Raw genomic sequence first — 12,006 nt, 5'->3', positions numbered from 1 at the left:
TCTGTTACAGTTTGCAATATATTCAGAAAACTACATAGCCGACAAGTTTAATTCCAGAGTTGTTACACACTCCATTCGTTTGAAAAGTCTCCAAGGACAGAACAGAAATGAATGTGAAGGGTAAATAACAGCGAGTCGAGAAAGTGAGGGACACCGTGATAGTTTGCAGCTCGAAGAGGCTCTGACTGTTAAAATGATGCTTAAAAGTTGGTGGTGTCAGAAAACATATTTCATCTCCATTACATCATACCCCGCTCAAGATAGAGACTATCTATCGACTAGAGCTGGCCATCACAACCTTTACAACCAACACACACTCAGAACAGAGACGTCTGCGCGTTTCCAAGCGTGTGCGTGTAAGCGAATGTGTTATTTGCGCTACATTTCTCCAAAGCAAGTTCTGTTGCATGCAAAAATACATGATTTTGTTGGCAGGCTAAGTGAGGTTATGAGTTTAAGACCGTATTCCCCTGCTGGGCATCTCTACCCAAAGCCTCCTATGGTTTCTACACAACACAAGATTCATGTTGCTGCTCAGCGTATCGCTCCTGCATAAGGTCTCCAATGATTCCCCTATTTTCAATCCTGCTGTCAAACAAAGTGAATTATTCATGTTCTCACTGTACACTGTGCACAAACTGGGCAATGTATGCGCATTTTTTATTATGGCCGAAGCTTGAGCATGTCCAATCTGCCCTTAAAAAACCCTTGAGGTTTGATCTGAATCAGCCCAGGATGTGGACCTAAATCTAGATCTTCACCTGAAAAAAAATCTCTCACCACCATAATCCAGACCTCAGGGTCTCTATAGAGTTTATCTGATACCAAATAGCGTGAATAATATTGTTAATGTTTTATTAATGGCTGCTGGATTCCTTTGATAATGAATAAAAATTTCATTTTATTTATGCAAATGTATCATCTTTCATGTAAACCCTACTTTGTGGATCCGTTTACACAACAAAATGCCGTACTTATCAATGTAAGCAGAGTTTTTTTTTTTTTTTTTTTTTTTACAGCTGCATTGAAAGATCTTCGGGGAAGTTCAAACATCTTGATATGCTTCTTTATCCCTTCTGTATGTTTACAGACGTAATGCCGAGGATAAAACGGCGCGGAAAAATAGAATCTGAACACTGAGTAAACATCAAACAGCACAGACAGAAACATACCTCCAGGGTTCCGTACGACACCACAAACATATCATAACAATCATGAGAACCGGAAATTAATTAGGTTGCAATGAGAAAAGTCAGTTAATCAGGACATAGGAAAATAAAGAATCATATTACAGTATCGCTCATAAATAGACAAGCGTGTCTGAGATAATTGTTACCATCAGTAGTGTTTTACAGAACTACAAAACACTCCAAAAAATAGATTAAAGAGACTAAACAACTAAAAAAAGCAAACACTTAAAGCAAACAAGTACATGAATCCCCACCCCAAGTTGAGTACAAGTTGTAGACTGTTGTTGAGTACTTAAATTTAAGTATAAGTGGAGACTACCAATATTCACAAGTACTTACTTTATTTACCTAACTTACTGAGGTATTTAATTTACATTAGGTATTTCCAAAAATATATTATCTATTAGATTATTATTATTCTTGCTTTCATTTGAGTCTATTTTGAAAGTGGAAAATATTAAGTACTTTATTTATCTACTGATTTATTGTGGAATAGTATGTGGAATAAGTGGAAAAATATTATTTACCTAGAGATTTATTGGATTTAAACTATAGGTATTTTCTTTAAGTATTTACTTAGAACGGTTAAAAATTTTTTTTTTTTCCAAACTCCCCACATAAATACTAACAGATTTTATTATTAATATTATTGAATGAGTCTGTGCACCGCATGGCCCCAGTCAAATTAATCTGGGCATGCTACTGTACTTAATTTTGCTTATTAGAATGACTAATAGGTTATAGACATCTAAAACCATTGTCGCAAGTTCCTCAAGGTTGGAGCAGTCATCCTGAAAAACACACCAACACATAGATAAAGCCCAGTTGTTAGAGTGAGTTAGAGGGCCAATGCCACTGACAGAGCAGGAGAGCACGAGATGTCTCTTATCGGATCAAGCAAAGAGCCAATAAGCTTAATGAATTCCGGGTGAGCCGTGAGCAGCTGTTCTCCAAAGGAAGCTGATTGGAATCAGCCTGTCGTTCTGAATTATCACTTCATTTGGGGATCATGCTCAGGTAGTGAGAAAATCGCTCTGAAACTTCAACGAGTGAGATGAGGAAGCCATGACTTTTGAAATTGTGTTGTGCTTGTGGTGTCCACAAATAGTCTCTAGAAGCACACAACCTTATGAAACAGTCTCTGCCAATGTAATTCAGCATCTACAGTTTATGAGGAGATATTGCTTCTCTAGACATTTCTGCCTCTCAAAAGGAGTATGAAATGTGCGCTCTCTGACATGCTTTGGGCTCACACAAACCATAAGCCTAGCAAATATTTTCTAGCAAATGAAACAGAAACAAAAACAATAAATGTAACCTAATTACATTTATAAATATCTCAGTACAAGTCGATTTCTATGAAACTGGGGGAGATGGTGGAAATTGTTGCAACGCAAAAGTGAAGACACTGTAAAATCTGAGCTGATTTACATTTCAGAAACCGTTTCAGTCTGGGACAGCATTCCCAAAACAAGTTCCAATCTGATTGGCTGGATTTATGCAATTTCCGGGAATCAGGGCACATGCTTTATCAGTCCACTAAGAAACAAAATCATTTTACAATGTTCCAGGTTGCAACAAGGAGCACTTTGAAAAGTAGAACTAGATGCTGGTATTGAAACAAATATTCAATAAAAAAAAAAAAAGATTAAAAAAACACAAATAGATGCTTTTAATCCATATTCTGAATTCAATAAAAATAATGCATAGTCCTTATATGTATTGATATGATATTATATGATATTGATTCATCCAATTATTTTACACTAATTAAATTCCATAAAATAAAATAATCTAATCTAATTATAATTAATGTAAAATACTTAAATCGTAAATAGGCAAATTAAATTTACCTTGTTGGCAAATAATCTAATGCATACATGTAAATTCTCTACAATTTGTAGAACAAATTCCTTTAGAAGCAGCTACCAAAACCACACAGGCAATTACTGGCTTCCACTACACACTCAAACACAGAACATATCTTACACACTGCAACACCTTGAAGTCACATATCACTTCATAAGTGTGGCACATTCTTGCAAAATGATTTGTAAAAGCCCTCACCTCTGGGGCGCTTCAAAGCCAAGCAAGCTAGAGCAAAGCAGCACTCTGAGAGAGTGACACCTGGAGAAAGAAAACTGTTTGATGGAGGTGTGTGTGTGTGTGTGTGTGTGTGTGTGTGTGTGTGTGTGTGTGTGTGTGTGTGTGTGTGTGTGTGTGTGTGTGTGTGTGTGTGTGTGTGTGTGTGTGTGTGTGTGTGAGTTAAGAACAGCAACAGCTCAGACAGGTTCATTTCATGCTTCCTGCCCCCTTCTTCATCTTTGGCTGTTGTGCTAAACCAGGTCCTTCAAGAGTAAAGCACACACACCTGAACACTGAACAGAAGACACACACTTGAGCTGAGCTGAGCCTTGGTGCTTCTAGATATGTATCATTCTATATGTGTGCGCATATGTGTGTGTGTGTGTGTGTGTGCGTGTGTGTGTGTGTGAGTGAGTGCACATGGTTGTGGATGATTCTGGTGGAAAGGTGGTGTTCATTTTTAAAAAGTTGTGTGTTATTTGTCCTGATTTACTTAATTATGTCAAGTAACAACACAAACACCTTCAAAATGTAATATTACTGTTTTTACTGCATTTTTGATTTTTTTTAAATCCAGTCTTGGTGAGAATGAGACTTCTTCCAACAACATAAAAAAAATAGTACGGACCCCAAACTTAAACAGTAGTGCATGCTGTATAGGTCAACATGATTCACCAAGTACAACATGTTCCTGGATCAACATTTTTATTATACACTTATAACCTATCATTTCCCTTTGATTTTAGGCATAAGTTATGGGTAGGGTTAGGTTTAGGAGTAGGGATAGGGTTAGGAATAAACTGTCAGACAGGAATGTTGTTTCAGGATAAAAAAAATATGTTGATCAGTGCAGGGGCGCAGATGGCACTAGGGACGGGGGGGACATGACCCCCCCAGATTCATAGTGACCCGATCCGTCCCCCGCCCTCACAATCCCTACGAAAGGCGAAAAAAAATCGGTAAAACAGAGGATTAACCAGTGTTTTCGCCAAGTACATTAGCCAAAGTAGTGTCCCGGCCCGCCGCTGCTTCAGAATCGGGTCGGGGCAGACGCGGACTGACACACAATAATAATCTACACCGGTCACCATTACTTTGTTTGTACCCACGTTCTCACAACACGCTGTTCTGTTGTCAATAAACACACGATGCCATCATGCCACCGACGTTTACACTCTCTTCTGGGTGTGTGCTACGACTCCTGAGTGACGTCGCCGGGGTCCTATGAGGAGCTGGTAGCTGCCTCAATCGTGCCTGTAGGGGCAGGCCGGTAACCATAGTGATCATATACAATCTATGACTGAGCTGAGTCTGTGATTTTCTGAACTGAAAAAAATCGACTGTATAAATGCCACATAAAGGCAATGAAGAGACAAAAAACAATCACCTCATTTTTTTCAAAAACAAACAATGTAAGTATCCTATGCCTGTTGACTTTCCCAGATGTGGCAGATTAGATTTGTTAAGGGGAATAGCTAGTCTGACAATAATGGCAAGAAGGCTTGTGCACTTAGTAAACACAGCAAAATGTGGAGACCATAACTATGCATTTAGGTGAGTGGACAGAGACAAATAATGAATGAACACAAAAAGAATGGTTGGCTAAATCAAACAATTTATCGTCGTCAGGAAATAATGTTTTATCTTATCATTTAACCCATTGTACTGTATAAATTGACTGAGGTATGTTCACTGTCGTGTAAGCCACTATAAAAATAATCATAATAAGTAAATTTGTGTGGTGCAAGGTTTATGCAAACAACAAATAAAGGCCTACATAAACTTTTGACATCATCTTATAGCAGGAAATCATGTTTTTTCTATTGTATGGACTGGAGCAACGGAGGATATAGATTCTTAAATTATGGGCTATGAAAAACATTTCTTAATTTGTCATACATCATTTGGAAGATATTTCTAATCTATAAATTGCAACAAACTTGTAATTAACACTTAAATTTAAAATTGAGTTATTCTTAGACATTTTTGAAATAGTAGTTTTAGCCATTAATTCTCAGGAATATGTTGTATTTCACATTGTTGTGAAATTCTATAGAGGTATAGAGGGTTAACTGAAATTATAAGATTTAAAATGTTGTCCTCCTGGCCTGCAGGCGATTTCTGATGACAGTAAGACAGGCCCTAGTCCAGAGGTCTTCAATCCTGCTCCTGGAGGGCCACAGTTTAGTTCCAACCTGCTTCAGCACACCTGCCTTTGTATATTCAAGCGATCCTGAAGAGCTTGATGAGCTGTGTGTTTCAGGTGTGTTTGATTAGGGTTGGAACTAAACTCTGCAGGACAGTGGCCCTCCAGGAGCAGGATTGAAGACCTCTGCCCTAGTCAGGCAAGTGAGGATCTGCAGGAGGGCAGCCACAAAACATACTTTGCTGAAGACATGAAGTTTTGGTGGGTGATTGGCATACTAGTCAAATAATAGTATGATCATGCATTGCTAGTGGTGATCAGGTAGGCCTTTGTTTACCTTTGTTCATTGTTGTTTATCCATGATTTCAAATAAGAATCCCCCAATGGCTTTTTAGTGCAAATCATTAGCCCAAATTACGCAAAGTAACTACTTGAGCACTAGTTAAAGCCCAAATTACGCAAAATAACGAATTTAGTTTAAATCATTTGCTGACAGCTTGGTCCCCCCCCAGTTAAAAAATCCTATCTGCGCCACTGGATCAGTGCACTCGACCAGTGTACAGTATGTGTCACGTAATTGCTGTGTGGTGTAATCCAACAAAGAATGTGGCGCAGAATGAACTAGATACAAAGATTTCAATAAACAGAGAACTCATAACACACACTTCACTTAAACATTGACGTTGACGACTAGGGTTGGGTATCGTTTGGGTTTTTTATGATACTGGTGCCAAATTGATACTTTTGAAATGGTACCGGTGCCTAAACCGATACGCCACAAAACAGCTGTCACAAACTTCCCCCGAGACACAAAGGTTGAGGATCCAAATGCAGTTTCATTAAAAGGGTAATCCACAATCGTAGTCGAAACCAGGCAAAGGTCATAAACACCGGGTAATCAATCCAAACAATAACAAACACAACAAGGCAGGGAATATAGGCAAAAGAGTAATCCACGGAAAAGCAAGAAATCCAAAAACCAAGAGATATGAAACCAAAGAGAATGCTCAGAGATGCAGTGTAACAACCTACATGACTTTGCAGGGAATGAATGTGAAAACCAGGCTTATATGGGGTGAGCTAAACAAGATAATGAGACACAGGTGAATGTGATAATCGTTGAAGAGTCCGGGCAGTGAGTTAAGGGAAATGTAATTTGTGAGGAAATGACAATAGTCTGATGTGGAGTGCCCTCTGGTGGCTCTCAAGGTGACCGTTACAACAACGATGGATGACATCAAAGAACAGCACAACAACAGCACATTTTCATAAAAAATTCACAATAAAAACTGAGCCACCTAACCCAAGTACAATAATTTAACACTAAATAAAAGTTACAGTACTAATAACAGGCATTAATAGATGTAGCATCTGGACCAATCAGACACACAAAAAGTATTCATTATATTTAATGAATAATCCAGCAAACTCACTCTCCCAAACAAAGGTCTATAAAACTTCCCCCAAAACTAGCATCCCAAATGAAGCTAAAACACTGGCAGAACCCGGTGTCCTGTTACAGGACACATTAAGACTGATAAGACTTTTTTACGACCCCAAAAAAGAATTTGCAGAGAGTTGTGACTATCTCTTAATTCTTGCTGAGAAGGAGAAATAAACCCTTTTAATCCTGTATATTCTATATACAACCACTTGAGAAATGTATAAACATGTATGTAATTTTCCCATCTCATTATTTTTCTTTTACAGGTCCTTCTCAAAAAATTAGCATATTGTGATAAAGTTTATTATTTTCCATAATGTAATGATAAAAATTAAACTTTCATATATTTTAGATTCATTGCACACCAACTGAAATATTTCAGGTCTTTTATTGTTTTAATACTGATGATTTTGGCATACAGCTCATGAAAACCCAAAATTTCTATCTCAAAAAATTAGCATATCATGAAAAGGTTCTCTAAACGAGCTATTAACCTAATCATCTGAATCAACTAATTAACTCTAAACACCTGCAAAAGATTCCTGAGGCTTTTAAAAACTCCCAGCCTGTTTCATTACTCAAAACCGCAATGATGGGTAAGACTTCGACCTGACTGCTGTCCAGAAGCCCATCATTGACACCCTCAAGCATGTATTCTATGTATTCATTCAACTTCATTCATGCTATGGTTAACCAAAATCATGTGTAGCATGTTTAGTCTCTATAAACTCCAATCTTCGTCCCCCATTTGTTAATTTACATTACATTTTGCTAACTTTGTGACGCATTAGTATTATAAGAATCTTGAAGATTCTTTTGTTAAACACCCAATCAAATTACATGTACAAGGCCTGCTTGAACAAGAGGTCATAAAGAAATTCCCTCCAAAGGGAACCTCTTCTTATCAGCTCAGAAACCTCCAGAGGGTGTGACATCTTCACACTTTAAAAATCACTGATCACAAGATCACGCCTCTTAGTCTCTTACTCCCTTTCTGTAATTCTGTAGACCCCCAAGCTTGTGCCAGGCTGCAGCCTTGTCTTTTCATTCATCAAAGATCCTCTGACTCCCACTGGTTCTCTCTCATCAAGACAACATCAGCAAAGATCAACTGGAGCCTCAACAAATTGCATAAGAACAGTTCAATTCAAATTTGCGAGACATGCAAGTATCAAACTTAGTCTCATGATTTGATACATTAAGTATCCTTACCCCTTTTTAAGAAGGGCGTGTTAGAACTAAACTGATGGTTTGCTCTGCTGAATTTCAAACAATGCTATAACTTCTTGCTTTCCTGTATTCTGCTTCAGCTCTCTTTCCCTTGGTAAACTGTATGTATGTATGTGTGTGTATGTTAGAGTAGTTTAAGTGTTTAGTCTAGTTAATAAAATCTTCATGTCACACGTAAAGTTGTCCATGTCTCAAGCTCATATACTGGAGTGGAGTCCCTGATCACAGATTTTTACTACTTGCTCTTAGTAGTACTGTAAAGTAAGAAAGACATTTCCCATACCCCGGAAATGTAAATTTCTTAGAATTAATAAAAAATTAGTTAATTCTATTAACTGATCAAAATATTCATTATCAATTATAACAAGTTATTATTGATTATTAATATTTCTTTAGAGTTAATTTGCTGCATAGAGGAATGCAAGCAACTGCGATATTCACATTTTTTCATTTCTTGTTTTGCACTTTGTGCATGTGTATTGAATGTCAAATAAGTTAATAACGATAAGACTGTGTTTATCATGGTGATTTGTACAGAAGCTCTGTGGATTTGCACTAAACAAGCCTAAATAGACAGTGAAAGAGAGAGAGAGATCGACTTAATATGTGCGATTACCTGAGTCAGTCCTTCAGGCCAAGTCATATATTCATAAAAAAAAATTAAAAATAAGTTGCCATGTCCGAAGATGAAGACGGCATGCTCCCCCGTAAGAAAATGTTGTGTATTTTAATGTTAAATTCATCAATCTTGTGCACTTTGAGAGTTGAAAATTAAAAGCTCCAAACCATATTCAGTGTGCAATTTGAACAAAGACAAATTCAAACCTATTTTAGTTATAGTGTCTGTCTGTCTACTACATAATAATAGTTATAATATTAATCCCATGACAGTAATAGCCATATATTGTAAAACAAATGTGCTGAGAAATAAAGGAAACTTTCATAATTAGTTTTGTACTAATTTCTATACTTGAAAGAGATAAACACATGATCTTTTATTTTGACGGAAACTGCATCAAGCTTTTATTTTGGCGGAAAACATGGTTTACAAACATGTCTCATTATAATTCTAGTAAAATGTGGTAATCGTCAACTATGCAGATGTGGAAATAATGCGTAACTGGGTAATGGGTTCCTACATCTACAGCCTAAGTGTTTTGAAAGCAGTTCTGCTTACCGCAGGCTCTACACTTTCTCACCTCTCTCCTTATCCTTCTCACCATCATCATCAGCCATGGGAGCTGATGAAGGTCCTGCTTCTGCAGAAAACATCTGTTATTTTGACACATTTTACAGCGTCTGCTAGAAGGGCCTGTTTCTTTTTTTCACACTATTTCTCTGCACATTCCTTGCGTTTCTTCACCTCTCTGACTCTTTTGACAGATACGCACTGACACTGCACACTCGCTCAGAGCCCAGAGGGTGAGGTGTTCAAAGATGTGATTGGACCAGCCCAGTGTCAATCAAGAAAAGAACCAATGGGCCGCTGATCTACGCGTTTCATGGGCCAGTCTATGAGAAAAAAAAAAAACCTACGCTGACTTTTTTTTGTCCAATGCATTACACACCGGCACAAAGACCCCAGCGCCGCCAGTTAAGCAAAATAAAACGAATGGGCCGCCGATGTACGAGTTTTATGGGCCGTTCAGATAAAAAAAAAATTTTTTTTTTAAAGTATGAGAAGTATCCCGGCACGTCGGCCCACCAGCATGGCCAGTCCACCACTGTTCATCGTTGCCAATGTGTCACATTGCTGCTCAGCCGAGCCTTGTAAAGTCGCGCTCAAAGTTAAAATAACTTCAACACTTTGTTTCATTACATCAATCTTTGAATGAATCTGTGTTTTTGAACATGTTAGTTGAAAGAACGGTTTAATGACTCACTCAAAGACAGTCCCTTGCCGCCACCTCGACAGATTAGACATTTTAGTGGCACCGAAATGAGGCACCAAAATCTGCGTTCTGATTCGGTCCAATCCGGTCATATAGGTAATGATAACACCGAACAAAGAACAACGAGATCTGAGGTCTTATATAAATAGGGAATGATAATCAACGGAACAAGAAGCAGGTGTGTCAGAGACTATGGCAACAAATGAGAACTCAGGCAACAGTGAGAGGGAACACAGAAAAACAAAACCCTCCCAGAAAGCATGTCCTTACATTGTAACAAGTCCAACAGAGCAGGGAGGGAGGGGGTTCCGGAAGTGAAAGAGGAGCTGGACACAAACAAGACCCAGGAGGAGCTGGCAAAGGGAAACACCATGGAGCAGACAACGGAGGAAGAGCCAGGGAGGAGACCTTAAGTAAGATGAAACCAGAAAGAGACCTTAAGCAGAACCATCAGGACGAAGGTCCACAGCAGAACAGATGGAGGGAGGAGCCCAAATGGAGCCAGGAACCCTACTGACGGAGGTGGAGACGTGAAAGGTGAAGACCCAGCCGGAGCCGAAAGGATGAAGACCCAGGGTGACACATAAGGCCTGGAGGGCCAAGGAAGAGCCAAGAGCTCACGAAACCGATGTGGAGACTTAGGCTTGGCAGACTGGGATGAAGCTGGTGGGACTAAGGACAACAGCGAAACCGGAAGGAGAGAGGAGCCCGGCGGAACCAGAGGGGTGGAGGGTTGAGGGACAGCTGGAGACCCAGAACTCAGAGGCGAAGCAAGAGTGATGATAGTCCAAGGTGAAGTCAGAGGGACAAGGGAGCCAGGCGGAGCCTGAGGGATGATCAAGGTGTGACAGAGGGAGCGTGGAGCCAAAATGGAGCTGGTTTGTTTGCTCCAGACAAAAAAAAAAAAAAAAAACATTTAGTCCTGGTCCGCTTAACGTTCAGATTGGCATTTTTATCACCGGACCAAAAAGATACCGAACCTAAAGGCATAGAGATACATTCACTGCGTGATTGGTCAGCTTATATGACATATTGCCTATTTTGAGACAGAACATACCGAACATCCAAAACAATACTGTGTGCTGGGATAAATGCGATATGTGTGTAGCCTGCATATGATAGTATTTTATACAGCACCAGCTGAGAACTCATGAAGAGCTTATCAAATGTGTAAAGGAGTTGAAACAGAGACAGAAGCTAATCCCTACATCACACACAAACGATCTGCTGCGAGGTGACGCCGTTCTGATGCCTGTACCGAACTGTGATGGAAAAAACACGACTATAACAAGAAAAAAAACGATATGCGTGAGCATTCATCTTCCTTTTTTTGGTCCATTTCCATGCCTTTGGTCTGTGTTGCGTTCATATATATTTTAAACCGCATCAGAGTTCATTTGTAAGCGGACTGAGACCCATCTTTTCAGCGATCTTGGTCCGCTTGTTTGGTGCACACCAGGGTTCGGATGGCAGTGTTCACGCGTTCAAATGAACTGCATGAATAGAGCAAGCACCATGGTTCATTTCTTAATTTTTTTTTTTTTTTTTTACTTTAAAAAAAAAGTTTTTAGTTTGCTGTATGGTTAAAAAAAAATACTATATAGCTTATATTTGTTAACACACGTGCCTACAGACACATTTCGCTGAGCAAGCAAAATGAAGCAAGCGAAAAGAAGTAGTTACTGTGTGGGACCATTTCGAAAGAAAGGGCGAACATCCACAAGCAAATGAAAGGCGCTTCCCGAAGCTGGACACTCTAGCGAGACGTTATCTATGTATACCCGGGATATCTGTGCCATTGGAGAGGGTGTAACTGCGCTCCAGTCTATAACCGCACATCATTTAGACATGTTACTTTTTTTAAAAACTAGATAAGGTGTGGATTGAGGTAGGCCTGCTATTTTTATTAGATCAAAAAAATTGCCGGTTTTTCAAAGCTTCAAACGGAATCATTGTTTTCTTTTTGTCATCTTAATTTGTTAATTATTTAAAGGAGCTGTATGTAAGAAATTATTATGG

The sequence above is a fragment of the Siphateles boraxobius genome, unplaced genomic scaffold (genome assembly GCF_051911475.1).
Source record: "Siphateles boraxobius isolate OS27281-9 unplaced genomic scaffold, OSU_SipBor_1 31, whole genome shotgun sequence".
Lineage (NCBI taxonomy): Eukaryota > Metazoa > Chordata > Actinopteri > Cypriniformes > Leuciscidae > Siphateles > Siphateles boraxobius.
The sequence above is the reverse complement of the archived record's forward strand: the minus strand, read 5'-3'. Positions refer to the sequence as shown.